Source organism: Symsagittifera roscoffensis, chromosome 6 (assembly GCF_963678635.1).
Source record: "Symsagittifera roscoffensis chromosome 6, txSymRosc1.1, whole genome shotgun sequence".
NCBI classification, from domain to species: domain Eukaryota; kingdom Metazoa; phylum Xenacoelomorpha; order Acoela; family Convolutidae; genus Symsagittifera; species Symsagittifera roscoffensis.
In genome coordinates this window covers 33,097,325-33,114,294 of record NC_087067.1, presented here as the reverse complement: position 1 = coordinate 33,114,294, position 16,970 = coordinate 33,097,325, and the positions used below count along the sequence as shown (strand labels likewise).

General features: G+C 38.8%; 12 non-coding genes across 12 annotated transcripts; all 12 read right to left on the bottom strand.

The window, feature by feature from the left end:
* Positions 1 to 91: 91 nt before the first annotated feature.
* On the bottom strand, positions 92 to 282 carry LOC134849734 (U2 spliceosomal RNA). The gene has a single exon (XR_010163743.1). It is a non-coding gene; the product is annotated as a U2 spliceosomal RNA (small nuclear RNA).
* A 1,249-nt stretch (positions 283 to 1,531) lies between these two features.
* Positions 1,532 to 1,722, bottom strand: LOC134849412 (U2 spliceosomal RNA). Its single transcript, XR_010163431.1, has one exon. It is a non-coding gene; the product is annotated as a U2 spliceosomal RNA (small nuclear RNA).
* A 1,249-nt stretch (positions 1,723 to 2,971) lies between these two features.
* Positions 2,972 to 3,162, bottom strand: LOC134849460 (U2 spliceosomal RNA). Its single transcript, XR_010163478.1, has one exon. It is a non-coding gene; the product is annotated as a U2 spliceosomal RNA (small nuclear RNA).
* A 1,203-nt stretch (positions 3,163 to 4,365) lies between these two features.
* LOC134849607 (U2 spliceosomal RNA) lies at positions 4,366 to 4,556 on the bottom strand. Its single transcript, XR_010163622.1, has one exon. It is a non-coding gene; the product is annotated as a U2 spliceosomal RNA (small nuclear RNA).
* Positions 4,557 to 5,813: 1,257 nt separating this feature from the next.
* LOC134849738 (U2 spliceosomal RNA) lies at positions 5,814 to 6,005 on the bottom strand. The gene has a single exon (XR_010163747.1). It is a non-coding gene; the product is annotated as a U2 spliceosomal RNA (small nuclear RNA).
* Positions 6,006 to 7,256: 1,251 nt separating this feature from the next.
* On the bottom strand, positions 7,257 to 7,447 carry LOC134849626 (U2 spliceosomal RNA). The gene has a single exon (XR_010163640.1). It is a non-coding gene; the product is annotated as a U2 spliceosomal RNA (small nuclear RNA).
* Positions 7,448 to 8,672: 1,225 nt separating this feature from the next.
* LOC134849544 (U2 spliceosomal RNA) lies at positions 8,673 to 8,862 on the bottom strand. The gene has a single exon (XR_010163560.1). It is a non-coding gene; the product is annotated as a U2 spliceosomal RNA (small nuclear RNA).
* A 1,254-nt stretch (positions 8,863 to 10,116) lies between these two features.
* LOC134849564 (U2 spliceosomal RNA) lies at positions 10,117 to 10,307 on the bottom strand. Its single transcript, XR_010163580.1, has one exon. It is a non-coding gene; the product is annotated as a U2 spliceosomal RNA (small nuclear RNA).
* Positions 10,308 to 10,915: 608 nt separating this feature from the next.
* On the bottom strand, positions 10,916 to 11,106 carry LOC134849562 (U2 spliceosomal RNA). The gene has a single exon (XR_010163578.1). It is a non-coding gene; the product is annotated as a U2 spliceosomal RNA (small nuclear RNA).
* A 1,255-nt stretch (positions 11,107 to 12,361) lies between these two features.
* On the bottom strand, positions 12,362 to 12,552 carry LOC134849431 (U2 spliceosomal RNA). Its single transcript, XR_010163450.1, has one exon. It is a non-coding gene; the product is annotated as a U2 spliceosomal RNA (small nuclear RNA).
* Positions 12,553 to 14,321: 1,769 nt separating this feature from the next.
* On the bottom strand, positions 14,322 to 14,512 carry LOC134849586 (U2 spliceosomal RNA). The gene has a single exon (XR_010163602.1). It is a non-coding gene; the product is annotated as a U2 spliceosomal RNA (small nuclear RNA).
* Positions 14,513 to 15,762: 1,250 nt separating this feature from the next.
* On the bottom strand, positions 15,763 to 15,953 carry LOC134849568 (U2 spliceosomal RNA). The gene has a single exon (XR_010163584.1). It is a non-coding gene; the product is annotated as a U2 spliceosomal RNA (small nuclear RNA).
* Between the last annotated feature and the right edge of the window lie 1,017 nt (positions 15,954 to 16,970).

Genomic DNA, 16,970 nt, shown 5'->3' with positions numbered 1-16,970 from the left:
TTATGGCCGTTTGCGCAATTCACCAGGCTCAATTAGACTCTTCATACTGACATCTTTGTAAGATATTAAGGTAATTTGCAGGTTCAGAATTTTCAGGTGGACTGCTCCCGATGGTAGTGTAAGAACGGGATAATCCGTGAGTCGCCTGAAGCAAGCATCGGTGTTTACTCGGGAAGTAAAAATCAGTTTAATATTGGTGCCAGGCTATGCCCAGCATGCCAGATATTAAGCTGACAAGAACAGATACTACACATGATCTTAGCCAAAAGGCCGAGAAGCGATAACTTAACCTTTCCCAATTTTGGTATAAGCCTTGAACACAACAATGAAAAAACAGCTCGCATCATAAAAATTTATTTTTATCCGACTGGGTTGAGAGCTGGGTTGCTCCCGGACCAACTTATGAAAGGTCAAGGGGGAAAATTGAAAAGAGGTAGCCATAATGACACTTCGCCCTAACAAAACTCCCCTGCTGGCTAGTAAATCTATCGTAGGAGTACAGTAGACTACATTATAACCATCTGCGTTTGTGCCGTTACATACGACATGGGCTTAACGATGTGGACAAAGACAGAATCTGCGGTTCTGCCTTAGGCATTTGAGTAACTCCGCTTCCATTTATATCCTGACTAGCATATAACTATGTACATTACTTTTAAAACACCCGCCCTCGCGCGAGAGTAGAAATATGCTCTTATAACATGTAAAATTTTGCACGCTCACGTTATAATTTATGCAATTCAAACAAAATTTGAAAAATTGACAATTTTCAGAATTTTTTTGGCCCAATGAGTTTTATGGCCATATCGGCTGGTCAAAACCTACGGAGCGTGTACAGGGTGTCTTAGATGACCATCTATGGCATGATAGCCGCTCACTCAACGTTAGTGGCATATGGTGGAATACCAGCCAGGATACTGATAGATGCATTTAGCCTAATTGTTGTGATAAATTATTAAATAGGTAAGTATTCAAATCTATTTGACAAGTTTTCTTTGAATGCACTCTGCGATAGCAGAGAGCACCCAATTTTATGAAAAATGCAAGAAAAAAAATTGCACTAAGTTAAAAAGTAGCTTTTAGGTCGATTTTCTTCCAAAACGGCCGAATTTCAGCTCCCCCCAAAATTTCAACTGATGATTACTCCACGAACACTGAAGCTACAGAAGTCGTTTTGGGCTCGTTGGAATTGTTCTGAGTCCAAAATTTTGATACAATATTGAAAAAATAAAATTTAGACAGAAAAGAACAAAAATTTTAAAATTTTCGTTTTTTGCACCACGCTCGATTAGGCTTAACTTTTTGGCATCACCGAGCTTTCAAGAACTCATAACTTTGAACTGGTTCGACGAAATTAGTTCATTTTTTCAGTCCCCCAAGATTTGACAATGGTCTTACGATAGAAATAGAAAAATTTGGAAGTCTTAAGTTTTTTGGGCAAGTTATGGCCGTTCGCGCAATTCACCAGGCTCAATTAGACTCTTCATACTGACATCTTCACTCTATTAAGGTAATTTGCAGGTTCAGAATTTTCAGGTGGACTGCTCCCGATGGTAGTGTAAGACCGGGACAATCCGTGAGTCAACTGAAGCAAGCCTCGGTGTTTACTCGGGAAGTAAAAATCAGTTTAATATTGGTGCCAGGCTATGCCCAGCATGCCAGATATTAAACTGACAAGAACAGATACTACACATGATCTTAGCCAAAAGGCCGAGAAGCGATTACTTAACCTTTCCCAATTTTGGTATAAGCCTTGAACACAACAATGAAAAAACAGCTCGCATCATAAAAATTTATTTTTATCCGACTGGGTTGAGAGCTGGGTTGCTCCCGGACCAACTTATGAAAGGTCAAGGGGGAAAATTGAAAAGAGGTAGCCATAATGACACTTCGCCCTAACAAAACTCCCCTGCTGGCTAGTAAATCTATCGTAAGAGTACAGTAGACTACATTATAACCATCTGCGTTTGTGCCGTTACATACGACATGGGCTTAACGATGTGGACAAAGACAGAATCTGCGGTTCTGCCTTAGGCATTTGAGTAACTCCGCTTCCATTTATATCCTGACTAGCATATAACTATGTACATTACTTTTAAAACACCCGCCCTCGCGCGAGAGTAGAAATATGCTCTTATACCATGTAAAATTTTGCACGCTCACGTTATAATTTATGCAATTCAAACAAAATTTGAAAAATTGACAATTTTCAGAATTTTTTTGGCCCAATGAGTTTTATGGCCATATCGGCTGGTCAAAACCTACGGAGCGTGTACAGGGTGTCTTAGATGACCATCTATGGCATGATAGCCGCTCACTCAACGTTAGTGGCATATGGTGGAATACCAGCCAGGATACTGATAGATGCATTTAGCCTAATTGTTGTGATAAATTATTAAATAGGTAAGTATTCAAATATATTTGACAAGTTTTATTTGAATGCACTCTGCGATAGCAGAGAGCACCCCATTTTATGAAAAATGCAAGAAAAAAAATTGCACTAAGTTAAAAAGTAGCTTTTAGGTCGATTTTCTTCCAAAACGGCCGAATTTCAGCTCCCCCCAAAATTTCAACTGATGATTACTCCACGAACACTGAAGCTACAGAAGTCGTTTTGGGCTCGTTGGAATTGTTCTGAGTCCAAAATTTTGATACAATATTGAAAAAATAAAATTTAGACAGAAAAGAACAAAAATTTTGAAATTTTCTTTTTTTGCACCACGCTCGATTAGGCTTAACTTTTTGGCATCACCGAGCTTTCAAGAACTAATAACTTTGAACTGGTTCGACAAAATTGGTTCATTTTTTCAGTCCCCCAAGATTTGACAATGGTCTTACGATAGAAATAGAAAAATTTGGAAGTCTTAAGTTTTTTGGGCAAGTTATGGCCGTTCGCGCAATTCACCAGGCTCAATTAGACTCTTCATACTGACATCTTCACTCTATTAAGGTAATTTGCAGGTTCAGAATTTTCAGGTGGACTGCTCCCGATGGTAGTGTAAGACCGGGACAATCCGTGAGTCAACTGAAGCAAGCCTCGGTGTTTACTCGGGAAGTAAAAATCAGTTTAATATTGGTGCCAGGCTATGCCCAGCATGCCAGATATTAAGCTGACAAGAACAGATACTACACATGATCTTAGCCAAAAGGCCGAGAAGCGATAACTTAACCTTTCCCAATTTTGGTATAAGCCTTGAACACAACAATGAAAAAACAGCTCGCATCATAAAAATTTATATTTATCCGACTGGGTTGAGAGCTGGGTTGCTCCCGGACCAACTTATGAAAGGTCAAGGGGGAAAATTGAAAAGAGGTAGCCATAATGACACTTCGCCCTAACAAAACTCCCCTGCTGGCTAGTAAATCTATCGTTAGAGTACAGTAGACTACATTATAACCATCTGCGTTTATGCCGTTACATACGACATGGGCTTAACGATGTGGACAAAGACAGAATCTGCGGTTCTGCCTTAGGCATTTGAGTAATTCCGCTTCCATTTATATCCTGACTAGCATATAACTATGTACATTACTTTTAAAACACCCGCCCTCGCGCGAGAGTAGAAATATGCTCTTATACCATGTAAAATTTTGCACGCTCACGTTATAATTTATGCAATTCAAACAAAATTTGAAAAATTGACAATTTTCAGAATTTTTTTGGCCCAATGAGTTTTATGGCCATATCGGCTGGTCGAAACCTACGGAGCGTGTACAGGGTGTCTTAGATGACCATCTATGGCATGATAGCCGCTCACTCAACGTTAGCCTAATTGTTGTGATAAATTATTAAATAGGTAAGTATTCAAATCTATTTGACAAGTTTTCTTTGAATGCACTCTGCGATAGCAGAGAGCACCCAATTTTATGAAAAAAGCAAGAAAAAAAATTGCACTAAGTTAAAAGTTAGCTTTTAGGTCGATTTTCTTCCAAAATGGCCGAATTTCAGCTCCCCCCAAAATTTCAACTGATTATTACTCCACGAACACTGAAGCTACAGAAGTCGTTTTGGGCTCGTTGGAATTGTTCTGAGTCCAAAATTTTGATACAATATTGAAAAAATAAAATTTAGACAGAAAAGAGCAAAACTTTTGAAATTTTCGTTTTTTGCACCACGCTCGATTAGGCTTAACTTTTTGGCATCACCGAGCTTTCAAGAACTCATAACTTTGAACTGGTTCGACGAAATTGGTTCATTTTTTCAGTCCCCCAAGATTTGACAATGGGCTTACGATAGAAATAGAAAAATTTGGAAGTCTTAAGTTTTTTGGGCAAGTTATGGCCGTTCGCGCAATTCACCAGGCTCAATTAGACTCTTCATACTGACATCTTCACTCTATTAAGGTAATTTGCAGGTTCAAAATTTTCAGGTGGACTGCTCCCGATGGTAGTGTAAGACCGGGACAATCCGTGAGTCAACTGAAGCAAGCCTCGGTGTTTACTCGGGAAGTAAAAATCAGTTTAACATTGGTGCCAGGCAATGCCCAGCATGCCAGATATTAAGCTGACAAGATCAGATACTACACATGATCTTAGCCAAAAGGCCGAGAAGCGATAACTAAACCTTTCCCTTTTTTGGTATATGCCTTGAACACAACAATGAAAAAACAGCTCGCATCATAAAAATTTATATTTATCCGACTGGGTTGAGAGCTGGGTTGCTCCCGGACCAACTTTTGAAAGGTCAAGGGAGAAAATTGAAAAGAGGTAGCCATAATGACACATCGCCCTAACAAAACTCCCCTGCTGGCTAGTAAATCTATCGTAAGAGTGCAGTAGACTACATTATAACCATCTGCGTTTGTGCCGTTACATACGACATGGGCTTAACGATGTGGACAAAGACAGAATCTACGGTTCTGCCTTAGGCATTTGAGTAATTCCGCTTCCATTTATATCCTGACTAGCATATAACTATGTACATTACTTTTAAAACACCCGCCCTCGCGCGAGAGTAGAAATATGCTCTTATACCATGTAAAATTTTGCACGGTCACGTTATAATTTATGCAATTCAAACAAAATTTGAAAAATTGACAATTTTCAGAATTTTTTTGTTTTTGGCCCAATGAGTTTTATGGCCATATCGGCTGGTCAAAACCTACGGAGCGTGTACAGGGTGTCTTAGATGACCATCTATGGCATGATAGCCGCTCACTCAACGTTAGTGGCATATGGTGGAATACCAGCCAGGATACTGATAAATGCTTTTAGCCTTATTGTTGTGATTAACTTAATAAATAGGTAAGTATTCAAATCTGTTTGATAAGTTTTCTTTGAATGCACTATGCGACAGCAGAGAGCACCCCATTTTATGAAAAATGCAAGAAAAAAAATTGCACTAAATTAAAAGTTAGCTTTTAGGTCGATTTTCTTCCAAAATGGCCGAATTTCAGCTCCCCCCAAAATTTCAACTGATGATTACTCCACGAACACTGAAGCTACAGAAGTCGTTTTGGGCTCGTTGGAATTGTTCTGAGTCCAAAATTTTGATACAATATTGAAAAAATAAAATTTAGACAGAAAAAAAAGAAAAATTTTGGAATTTTCGTTTTTTGCACCACGCTCGATTAGGCTTAACTTTTTGGCATCACCGAGCTTTCAAGAACTCATAACTTTGAACTGGTTCGACGAAATTGGTTCATTTTTTCAGTCCCCCAAGATTTGACAATGGTCTTACGATAGAAATAGAAAAATTTGGAAGTCTTAAGTTTTTTGGGCAAGTTATGGCCGTTCGCGCAATTCACCAGGCTCAATTAGACTCTTCATACTGACATCTTCACTCTATTAAGGTAATTTGCAGGTTCAGAATTTTCAGGTGGACTGCTCCAGATGTTAGTGTAAGACCGGGACAATCCGTGAGTCAACTGAAGCAAGCTTCGGTGGTAACTCGGGCAGTACAAATCAGTTTTAATATTGGAGCCAGGCTATGCCCAGCATGCCAGATATTAAGCTGACAAGAACAGATACTACACATGATCTTAGCCAAAAGGCCGAGAAGCGATAACTAAACCTTTCCCAATTTTGGTATATGCCTTGAACACAACAATGAAAAAACAGCTCGCATCATAAAAATTTATATTTATCCGACTGGGTTGAGAGCTGGGTTGCTCCCGGACCAACTTATGAAAGGTCAAGGGGGAAAATTGAAAAGAGGTAGCCATAATGACACTTCGCCCTACTAAAACTCCCCTGCTGGCTAGTAAACCTACCGTAAGAGTACAGTAGACTACATTATAACCATCTGCGTTTGTGCCGTTACATACGACATGGGCTTAACGATGTGGACAAAGACAGAATCTGCGGTTCTGCCTTAGGCATTTGAGTAATTCCGCTTCCATTTATATCCTGACTAGCATATAACTATGTACATTACTTTTAAAACACTCGCCCTCGCGCGAGAGTAGAAATATGCTCTTAAACCATGTAAAATTTTGCACGCTCACGTTATAATTTATGCAATTCAAACAAAATTTGAAAAATTGACAATTTTCAGAATTTTTTTGGCCCAATGAGTTTTATGGCCCTATGGGCTGTCAAAACCTACGGAGCGTGTACAGGGTGTCTTAGATGACCATCTATGGCATGATAGCCGCTCACTCAACGTTAGTGGCATATGGTGGAATACCAGCCAGGATACTGATAGATGCTTTTAGACTAATTGTTGTGATTAACTTAATAAATAGGTAAGTATTCAAATCTATTCGATAAGTTTTCTTTGAATGCACTATGCGACAGCAGAGAGCACCCCATTTTATGAAAAATGCAAGAAAAAAAATTGCTTAAATTAAAAGTTAGCTTTTAGGTCGATTTTCTTCCAAAATGGTCGAATTTCAGCTCCCCCCAAAATTTCAACTGATGATTACTCCACGAACACTGAAGCTACAGAAGTCGTTTTGGGCTCGTTGGAATTTTTCTGAGTCCAAAATTTTGATACGATATTGAAAAAATAAAATTTAGACAGAAAAAAAAAAGAAAAATTTTGCAATTTTCGTTTTTTGCACCACGCTCGATTAGGCTTAACTTTTTGGCATCACCGAGCTTTCAAGAACTCATAACTTTGAACTGGTTCGACAAAATTGGTTCATTTTTTCAGTCCCCCAAGATTTGACAATGGTCTTACGATAGAAATAGAAAAATTTGGAAGTTTTAAGTTTTTTGGGCAAGTTATGGCCGTTCGCGCAATTCACCAGGCTCAATTAGACTCTTCATACTGACATCTTCACTCTATTAAGGTAATTTGCAGGTTCAGAATTTTCAGGTCGACTGCTCCCGATGGTAGTGTAAGACCGGGACAATCCGTGAGTCAACTGAAGCAAGCTTCGGTGTTAACTCGGGCAGTACAAATCAGTTTAATATTGGAGCCAGGCTATGCCCAGCATGCCAGATATTAAGCTGACAAGAACAGATACTACACATGATCTTAGCCAAAAGGCCGAGAAGCGATAACTAAACCTTTCCCAATTTTGGTATATGCCTTGAACACAACAATGAAAAAACAGCTCGCATCATAAAAATTTATATTTATCCGACTGGGTTGAGAGCTGGGTTGCTCCCGGACCAACTTATGAAAGGTCAAGGGGGAAAATTGAAAAGAGGTAGCCATAATGACACTTCTCCCTAACAAAACTCCCCTGCTGGCTAGTAAATCTATCGTAAGAGTACAGTAGACTACATTATAACCATCTGCGTTTGTGCCGTTACATACGACATGGGCTTAACGATGTGGACAAAGACAGAATCTGCGGTTCTGCCTTAGGCATTTGAGTAATTCCGCTTCCATTTATATCCTGACTAGCATATAACTATGTACATTACTTTTAAAACACCCGCCCTCGCGCGAGAGTAGAAATATGCTCTTATACCATGTAAAATTTTGCACGCTCACGTTATAATTTATGCAATTCAAACAAAATTTGAAAAATTGACAATTTTCAGAATTTTTTGGCCCAATGAGTTTTATGGCGGAGCGTGTACAGGGTGTCTTAGATGACCATCTATGGCATGATAGCCGCTCACTCAACGTTAGTGGCATATGGTGGAATACCAGCCAGGATACTGATAGATGCATTTAGCCTAATTGTTGTGATAAACTTATTAAATAGGTAAGTATTCAAATCTATTTGATAAGTTTTGTTTGAATGCACTCTGCGATAGCAGAGAGCACCCCATTTTATGAAAAATGTAAGAAAAAAAATTGCACTAACTTAAAAGTTAGCTTTTAGGTCGATTTTCTTCCAAAATGGCCGAATTTCAGCTCCCCCCAAAATTTCAACTGATGATTACTCCACGAACACTGAAGCTACAGAAGTCGTTTTGGGCTCGTTGGAATTGTTCTGAGTCCAAAATTTTGATACAATATTAAAAAAATAAAATTTAGACAGAAAAGAACAAAAATTTTGAAATTTTCGTTTTTTGCACCACGCTTGATTAGGCTTAACTTTTTGGCATCACCGAGCTTTCAAGAACTCATAACTTTGAACTGGTTCGACAAAATTGGTTCATTTTTTCAGTCCCCCAAGATTTGACAATGGTCTTACGATAGAAATAGAAAAGTTTGGAAGTCTTAAGTTTTTTGGGCAATTATGGCCGTTCGCGCAATTCACCAGGCTCAATTAAACTCTTCATACTGACATCTTCACTCTATTAAGGTAATTTGCAGGTTCAGAATTTTCAGGTGGACTGCCCCGATGGTAGTGTAAGACCGGGACAATCCGTGAGTCAACTGAAGCAAGCTTCGGTGTTAACTCGGGAAGTAAAAATCAGTTTAATATTGGTGCCAGGCTCTGCCCAGCATGCCAGATATTAAGCTGACAAGAACAGATACTACACATGATCTTAGCCAAAAGGCCGAGAAGCGATAACTAAACCTTTCCCAATTTTGGTATAAGCCTTGAACACAACAATGAAAAAACAGCTCGCATCATAAAAATTTATATTTATCCGACTGGGTTGAGAGCTGGGTTGCTCCCGGACCAACTTATGAAAGGTCAAGGGGGAAAATTGAAAAGAGGTAGCCATAATGACACTTCGACCTAACAAAACTCCCCTGCTGGGTAGTAAATCTATCGTAAGAGTGCAGTAGACTACATTATAACCATCTGCGTTTATGCCGTTACATACGACATGGGCTTAACGATGTGGACAAAGACAGAATCTGCGGTTCTGCCTTAGGCATTTGAGTAATTCCGCTTCTATTTTTATCCTGACTAGCATATAACTATGTACATTACTTTTAAAACACCCGCCCTCGCGCGAAGTAGAATTATGCTCTTATACCATGTAAAATTTTGCACGCTTACGTTATAATTTATGCAATTCAAACAAAATTTGAAAAATTGACAATTTTCAGAATTTTTTTGTTTTTGGCCCAATGAGTTTTATGGCCATATCGGCTGGTCAAAACCTACGGAGCGTGTACAAGGTGTTTTAGATGACCATCTATGGCATGATAGCCGCTCACTCAACGATAGTGGCATATGGTGGAATACCAGCCAGGATACTGATAGATGCATTTAGCCTAATTGTTGTGATAAACTTATTAAATAGGTAAGTATTCAAATATATTTGATAAGTTTTCTTTGAATGCACTCTGCGATAGCAGAGAGCACCCCATTTTATGAAAAATGCACGAAAAAAATTGCACTAACTTAAAAGTTAGCTTTTAGGTCGATTTTCTTCCAAAATGGCCGAATTTCAGCTCCCCCCAAAATTTCAACTGATGATTACTCCACGAACACTGAAGCTACAGAAGTCGTTTTGGGCTCGTTGGAATTGTTCTGAGTCCAAAATTTTGATACATTTTTGAAAAAATAAAATTTAGACAGAAAAGAACAAAAATTTTGAAATTTTCGTTTTTTGCACCACGCTCGATTAGGCTTAACTTTTTGGCATCACCGAGCTTTCAAGAACTCATAACTTTGAACTGGTTCGACGAAATTGGTTCATTTTTTCAGTCCCCCAAGATTTGACAAGGGTCTTACGATAGAAATAGAAAAGTTTGGAAGTCTTAAGTTTTTTGGGCAAGTTATGGCCGTTCGCGCAATTCACCAGGCTCAATTAAACTCTTCATACTGACATCTTCACTCTATTAAGGTAATTTGCAGGTTCAGAATTTTCAGGTGGACTGCTCCCGATGGTAGTGTAAGACCGGGACAATCCGTGAGTCAACCGAAGCAAGCTTCGGTGTTACCTCGGGAAGTAAAAATCAGTTTAATATTGGTGCCAGGCTCTGCCCAGCATGCCAGATATTAAGCTGACAAGAACAGATACTACACATGATCTTAGCCAAAAGGCCGAGAAGCGATAACTAAACCATTCCCAACTTAGGTATAAGCCTTGAACACAACAATGAAAAAACAGCTCGCATCATAAAAATTTATATTTATCCGACTGGGTTGAGAGCTGGGTTGCTCCCGGACCAACTTATGAAAGGTCAAGGGGGAAAATTGAAAAGAGGTAGCCATAATGACACTTCGCCCTAACAAAACTCCCCTGCTGGGTAGTAAATCTATCGTAAGAGTACAGTAGACTACATTATAACCATCTGCGTTTATGCCGTTACATACGACATGGGCTTAACGATGTGGACAAAGACAGAATATTGAAAAAATAAAATTTAGACAGAAAAGAACAAAAATTTTGAAATTTTCGTTTTTTGCACCACGCTCGATTAGGCTTAACTTTTTGGCATCACCGAGCTTTCAAGAACTCAAAACTTTGAACTGGTTCGACGAAATTGGTTCATTTTTTCAGTCCCCCAAGATTTGACAATGGTCTTACGATAGAAATAGAAAAGTTTGGAAGTCTTAAGTTTTTTGGGCAAGTTATGGCCGTTCGCGCAATTCACCAGGCTCAATTAAACTCTTCATACTGACATCTTCACTCTATTAAGGTAATTTGCAGGTTCAGAATTTTCAACAGGACTGCTCCCGATGGTAGTGTAAGACCGGGACAATCCGTGAGTCAACTGAAGCAAGCTTCGGTGTTAACTCGGGAAGTAAAAATCAGTTTAATATTGGTGCCAGGCTCTGCCCAGCATGCCAGATATTAAGCTGACAAGAACAGATACTACACATGATCTTAGCCAAAAGGCCGAGAAGCGATAACTAAACTTTTCCCAATTTTGGTATAAGCCTTGAACACAACAATGAAAAAACAGCTCGCATCATAAAAATTTATTTTTATCCGACTGGGTTGAGAGCTGGGTTGCTCCCGGACCAACTTATGAAAGGTCAAGGGGGAAAATTGAAAAGAGGTAGCCATAATGACACTTCGCCCTAACAAAACTCCCCTGCTGGGTAGTAAATCTATCGTAAGAGTACAGTAGACTACATTATAACCATCTGCGTTTATGCCGTTACATACGACATGGGCTTAACGATGTGGACAAAGACAGAATCTGCGGTTCTGCCTTAGGCATTTGAGTAATTCCGCTTCCATTTATATCCTGACTAGCATATAACTATGTAAACTACTTTTAAAACACCCGCCCTCGCGCGAAGTAGAAATATGCTCTTATACCATGTAAAGTTTTGCACGCTTACGTTATAATTTATGCAATTCAAACAAAATTTGAAAAATTGACAATTTTCAGAATTTTTTCGTTTTTTGGCCCAATGAGTTTTATGGCCATATCGGCTGGTCAAAACCTACGGAGCGTGTACAAGGTGTCTTAGATGACCATCTATGGCATGCTAGCCGCTCACTCAACGTTAGTGGCATATGGTGGAATACCAGCCAGGATACTGATAGATGCATTTAGCCTAATTGTTGTGATAAACGTATTAAATAGGTAAGTATTCAAATATATTTGATAAGTTTTCTTTGAATGCACTCTGCGATAGCAGAGAGCACCCCATTTTATGAAAAATGCACGAAAAAAATTGCACTAACTTAAAAGTTAGCTTTTAGGTCGATTTTCTTCCAAAATGGCCGAATTTCAGCTCCCCCCAAAATTTCAACTGATGATTACTCCACGAACACTGAAGCTACAGAAGTCGTTTTGGGCTCGTTGGAATTGTTCTGAGTCCAAAATTTTGATACAATATTGAAAAAATAAAATTTAGACAGAAAAGAACAAAAATTTTGAAATTTTCGTTTTTTGCACCACGCTCGATTAGGCTTAACTTTTTGGCATCACCGAGCTTTCAAGAACTCATAACTTTGAACTGGTTCGACGAAATTGGTTCATTTTTTCAGTCCCCCAAGATTTGACAATGGTGTTACCATAGAAATAGAAAAGTTTGGAAGTCTTAAGTTTTTTGGGCAAGTTATGGCCGTTCGCGCAATTCACCAGGCTCAATTAAACTCTTCATACTGACATCTTCACTCTATTAAGGTAATTTGCAGGTTCAGAATTTTCAGGTGGACTGCTCCCGATGGTAGTGTAAGACCGGGACAATCCGTGAGTCAACTGAAGCAAGCTTCGGTGTTAACTCGGGAAGTAAAAATCAGTTTAATATTGGTGCCAGGCTCTGCCCAGCATGCCAGATATTAAGCTGACAAGAACAGATACTACACATGATCTTAGCCAAAAGGCCGAGAAGCGATAACTAAACCTTTCCCAATTTTGGTATAAGCCTTGAACACAACAATGAAAAAACAGCTCGCATCATAAAAATTTATATTTATCCGACTGGGTTGAGAGCTGGGTTGCTCCCGGACCAACTTATGAAAGGTCAAGGGGGAAAATTGAAAAGAGGTAGCCATAATGACACTTCGCCCTAACAAAACTCCCCTGCTGGGTAGTAAATCTATCGTAAGAGTACAGTAGACTACATTATAACCATCTGCGTTTATGCCGTTACATACGACATGGGCTTAACGATGTGGACAAAGACAGAATCTGCGGTTCTGCCTTAGGCATTTGAGTAATTCCGCTTCCATTTATATCCTGACTAGCATATAACTATGTACATTACTTTTAAAACACCCGCCCTCGCGCGAAGTAGAAATATGCTCTTATACCATGTAAAATTTTGCACGCTTACGTTATAATTTATGCAATTCAAACAAAATTTGAAAAATTGACAATTTTCAGAATTTTTTTGTTTAGGCCCAATGAGTTTTATGGCCATATCGGCTGGTCAAAACCTACGGAGCGTGTACAAGGTGTCTTAGATGACCATCTATGGCATGATAGCCGCTCACTCAACGTTAGTGGCATATGGTGGAATACCAGCCAGGATACTGATAGATGCATTTAGCCTAATTGTTGTAATAAACTTATTAAATAGGTAAGTATTCAAATATATTTGATAAGTTTTCTTTGAATGCACTCTGCGACAGCAGAGAGCACCCCATTTTATGAAAAATGCAAGAAAAAAAATGCACTAACTCAAAATTTTTTCTTGCATTTTTCATAAAATGGGATGCTCTCTGCTGTCGCAGAGTGCATTCAAAGAAACTTATCAAAAAGATTTGAAAACTTACCTATTTAATAAGTTTATCACAACAATTAGGCTAAAAGCATCTATCAGTATCCTGGCTGGTATTCGACCATATGCCACTAACGTTGAGTGAGCGGCTATCATGCCATAGATGGTCATCTAAGACACCCTGTACACGCTCCGTAGGTTTTGACCAGCCGATATGGCCATAAAACTCATTGGGCCAAAAAACAAAAAAATTCTGAAAATTGTCAATTTTTCAAATTTTGTTTGAATTGCATAAATTATAACGTAAGCGTGCAAAATTTTACATGGTATAAGAGCATATTTCTACTTCTACTTCTATTTAGCCTAATTGTTGTGATAAACTTATTAAATAGGTAAGTATTCAAATATATTTGATAAGTTTTCTTTGAATGCACTCTGCGATAGCAGAGAGCACCCCATTTTATGAAAAATGCAGGAAAAAAATTAGCTTTTAGGTCGATTTTCTTCCAAAATGGCCGAATTTCAGCTCCCCCCAAAATTTCAACTGATGATTACTCCACAAACACTGAAGCTACAGAAGTCGTTTTGGGCTCGTTGGAATTGTTCTGAGTCTAAAATTTTGATACAATATTGAAAAAATAAAATTTAGACAGAAAAGAACAAAAATTTTGAAATTTTCGTTTTTTGCACCACGCTCGATTAGGCTTAACTTTTTGGCATCACCGAGCTTTCAAGAACTCATAACTTTGAACTGGTTCGACTAAATTGGTTCATTTTTTCAGTCCCCCAAGATTTGACAATGGTCTTACGATAGAAATAGAAAAGTTTGGAAGTCTTAAGTTTTTTGGGCAAGTTATGGCCGTTCGCGCAATTCACCAGGCTCAATTAAACTCTTCATACTGACATCTTCACTCTATAGGGGTAATTTGCAGGTTCAGAATTTTCAGGTGTACTGCTCCCGATGGTAGTGTAAGACCGGGACAATCCGTGAGTCAACTGAAGCAAGCTTCGGTGTTAACTCGGGAAGTAAAAATCAGTTTAATATTGGTGCCAGGCTCTGCCCAGCATGCCAGATATTAAGCTGACAAGAACAGATACTACACATGATCTTAGCCAAAAGGCCGAGAAGCGATAACTAACCCTTTCCCAATTTTGGTATAAGCCTTGAACACAACAATGAAAAAACAGCTCGCATCATAAAAATTTATATTTATCCGACTGGGTTGAGAGCTGGGTTGCTCCCGGACCAACTTATGAAAGGTCAAGGGGGAAAATTGAAAAGAGGTAGCCATAATGACACTTCGCCCTAACAAAACTCTCCTGCTGGGTACTAAATCTATCGTAAGAGTACAGTAGACTACATTATAACCATCTGCGTTTATGCCGTTACATACGACATGGGCTTAACGATGTGGACAAAGACAGATTCTGCGGTTCTGCTTTAGGCATTTGAGTAATTCCGCTTCCATTTATATCCTGACTAGCATATAACTATGTACATTACTTTTAAAACACTCGCCCTCGCGCGAGAGTAGAAATATGCTCTTATACCATGTAAAATTTTGCACGCTGACGTTATAATTTATGCAATTCAAACAAAATTTGAAAAATTGACAATTTTCAGAATTTTTTTGGCCCAATGAGTTTTATGGCCCTATCGGCTGGTCAAAACCTACGGAGCGTGTACAGGGTGTCTTAGATGACCATCTATGGCATGATAGCCGCTCACTCAACGTTAGTGGCATATGATGGAATACCAGTCAGGATACTGATAGATGCTTTTAGCCTAATTGTTGTGATAAACTTATTAAATAGGTAAGTATTCAAATCTATTTAATAAGATTTCTTTGAATGCACTCTGCGACAGCAGAGAGCACCCCATTTCATGAAAAATGCAAGAAAAAAAACTGCACCAACTGAAAAGTTAGCTTTTAGGTCGATTTTCTTCCAAAAAGGCCGAATTTCAGCTCCCCCCAAAATTTCAACTGATGATTACTCCACGAACACTGAAGCTACAGAAGTCGTTTTGGGCTCGTTGGAATTTTTCTGAGTCCAAAATTTTGATACAATATTGAAAAAATAAAATTTAGACAGAAAAAAAGAAAAATTTTGAAATTTTCGTTTTTTGCACCACGCTCGATTAGGCTTAACTTTTTGGCATCACCGAGCTTTCAAGAACTCATAACTTTGAACTGGTTCGACGAAATTGTTTCATTTTTTCAGTCCCCCAAGATTTGACAATGGTCTTACGATAGAAATAGAAAAATTTGGAAGTCTTAAGTTTTTTGGGCAAGTTATGGCCGTTCGCGCAATTCACCAGGCTCAATTAGACTCTTCATACTGACATCTTCACTCTATTAAGGTAATTTGCAGGTTCAGAATTTTCAGGTGGACTGCTCCCGATGGTAGTGTAAGACCGGGACAATCCGTGAGTCAACTGAAGCAAGCTTCGGTGTTAACTCGGGAAGTAAAAATCAGTTTAATATTGGAGCCAGGCTATGCCCAGCATGCCAGATATTAAGCTGACGAGAACAGATACTACACATGATCTTAGCCAAAAGGCCGAGAAGCGATAACTAAACTTTTCCCAATTTTGGTATATGCCTTGAACACAACAATGAAAAAACAGCTCGCATCATAAAAATTTATATTTATCCGACTGGGTTGAGAGCTGGGTTGCTCCCGGACCAACTTATGAAAGGTCAAGGGCAAAATTGAAAAGAGGTAGCCATAATGACACTTCGCCCTAACAAAACTCCCCTGCTGGCTAGTAAATCTATCGTAAGAGTACAGTAGACTACATTATAACCATCTGCGTTTGTGCCGTTACATACGACATGGGCTTAACGATGTGGACAAAGACAGAATCTGCGGTTCTGCCTTAGGCATTTGAGTAAATCCGCTTCCATTTATATCCTGACTAGCATATAACTATGTACATTACTTTTAAAACACTCGCCCTCGCGCGAGAGTAGAAATATGCTCTTATACCATGTAAAATTTTGCACGCTCACGTTATAATTTATGCAATTCAAACAAAAATTGAAAAATTGACAATTTTCAGAATTTTTTTGGCCCAATGAGTTTTATGGCCATATCGGCTGGTCAATACCTACGGAGCGTGTACAGGGTGTCTTAGATGACCATCTATGGCAAGATAGCCGCTCACTCAACGTTAGTGGCATATGGTGGAATACCAGCCAGGATACTGATAGATGCTTTTAGCCTAATTGTTGTGATAATTTGGCTCGTGATTATATCAAAATTACCTTTTCTTTTGTTACCGAGATTAAACTGAAGATAAATTTTCATTGTTTTCCACGCATTACTTACTTTTGGACATGGCTGATAGCCAGTCGCCTTCTTTCTCTGAAGTTCTCGCTGAGGGCATTGCAAGACCTCATATTAAAGTCACTTCATTCTTAAAAATGACCATCATTCCTCCCTTTACAAAAGAACATTTCAAGTCTAACGCTAGTTTCGAAGTGCCTCAAAAAAACATTTTTGACATCTTGTCCTCCTTTAAACCCCATCATCGAGATCAAATTACCATCTCCAAAGCTTTCTCTACTGTCAAAGAAAAAAGATTAC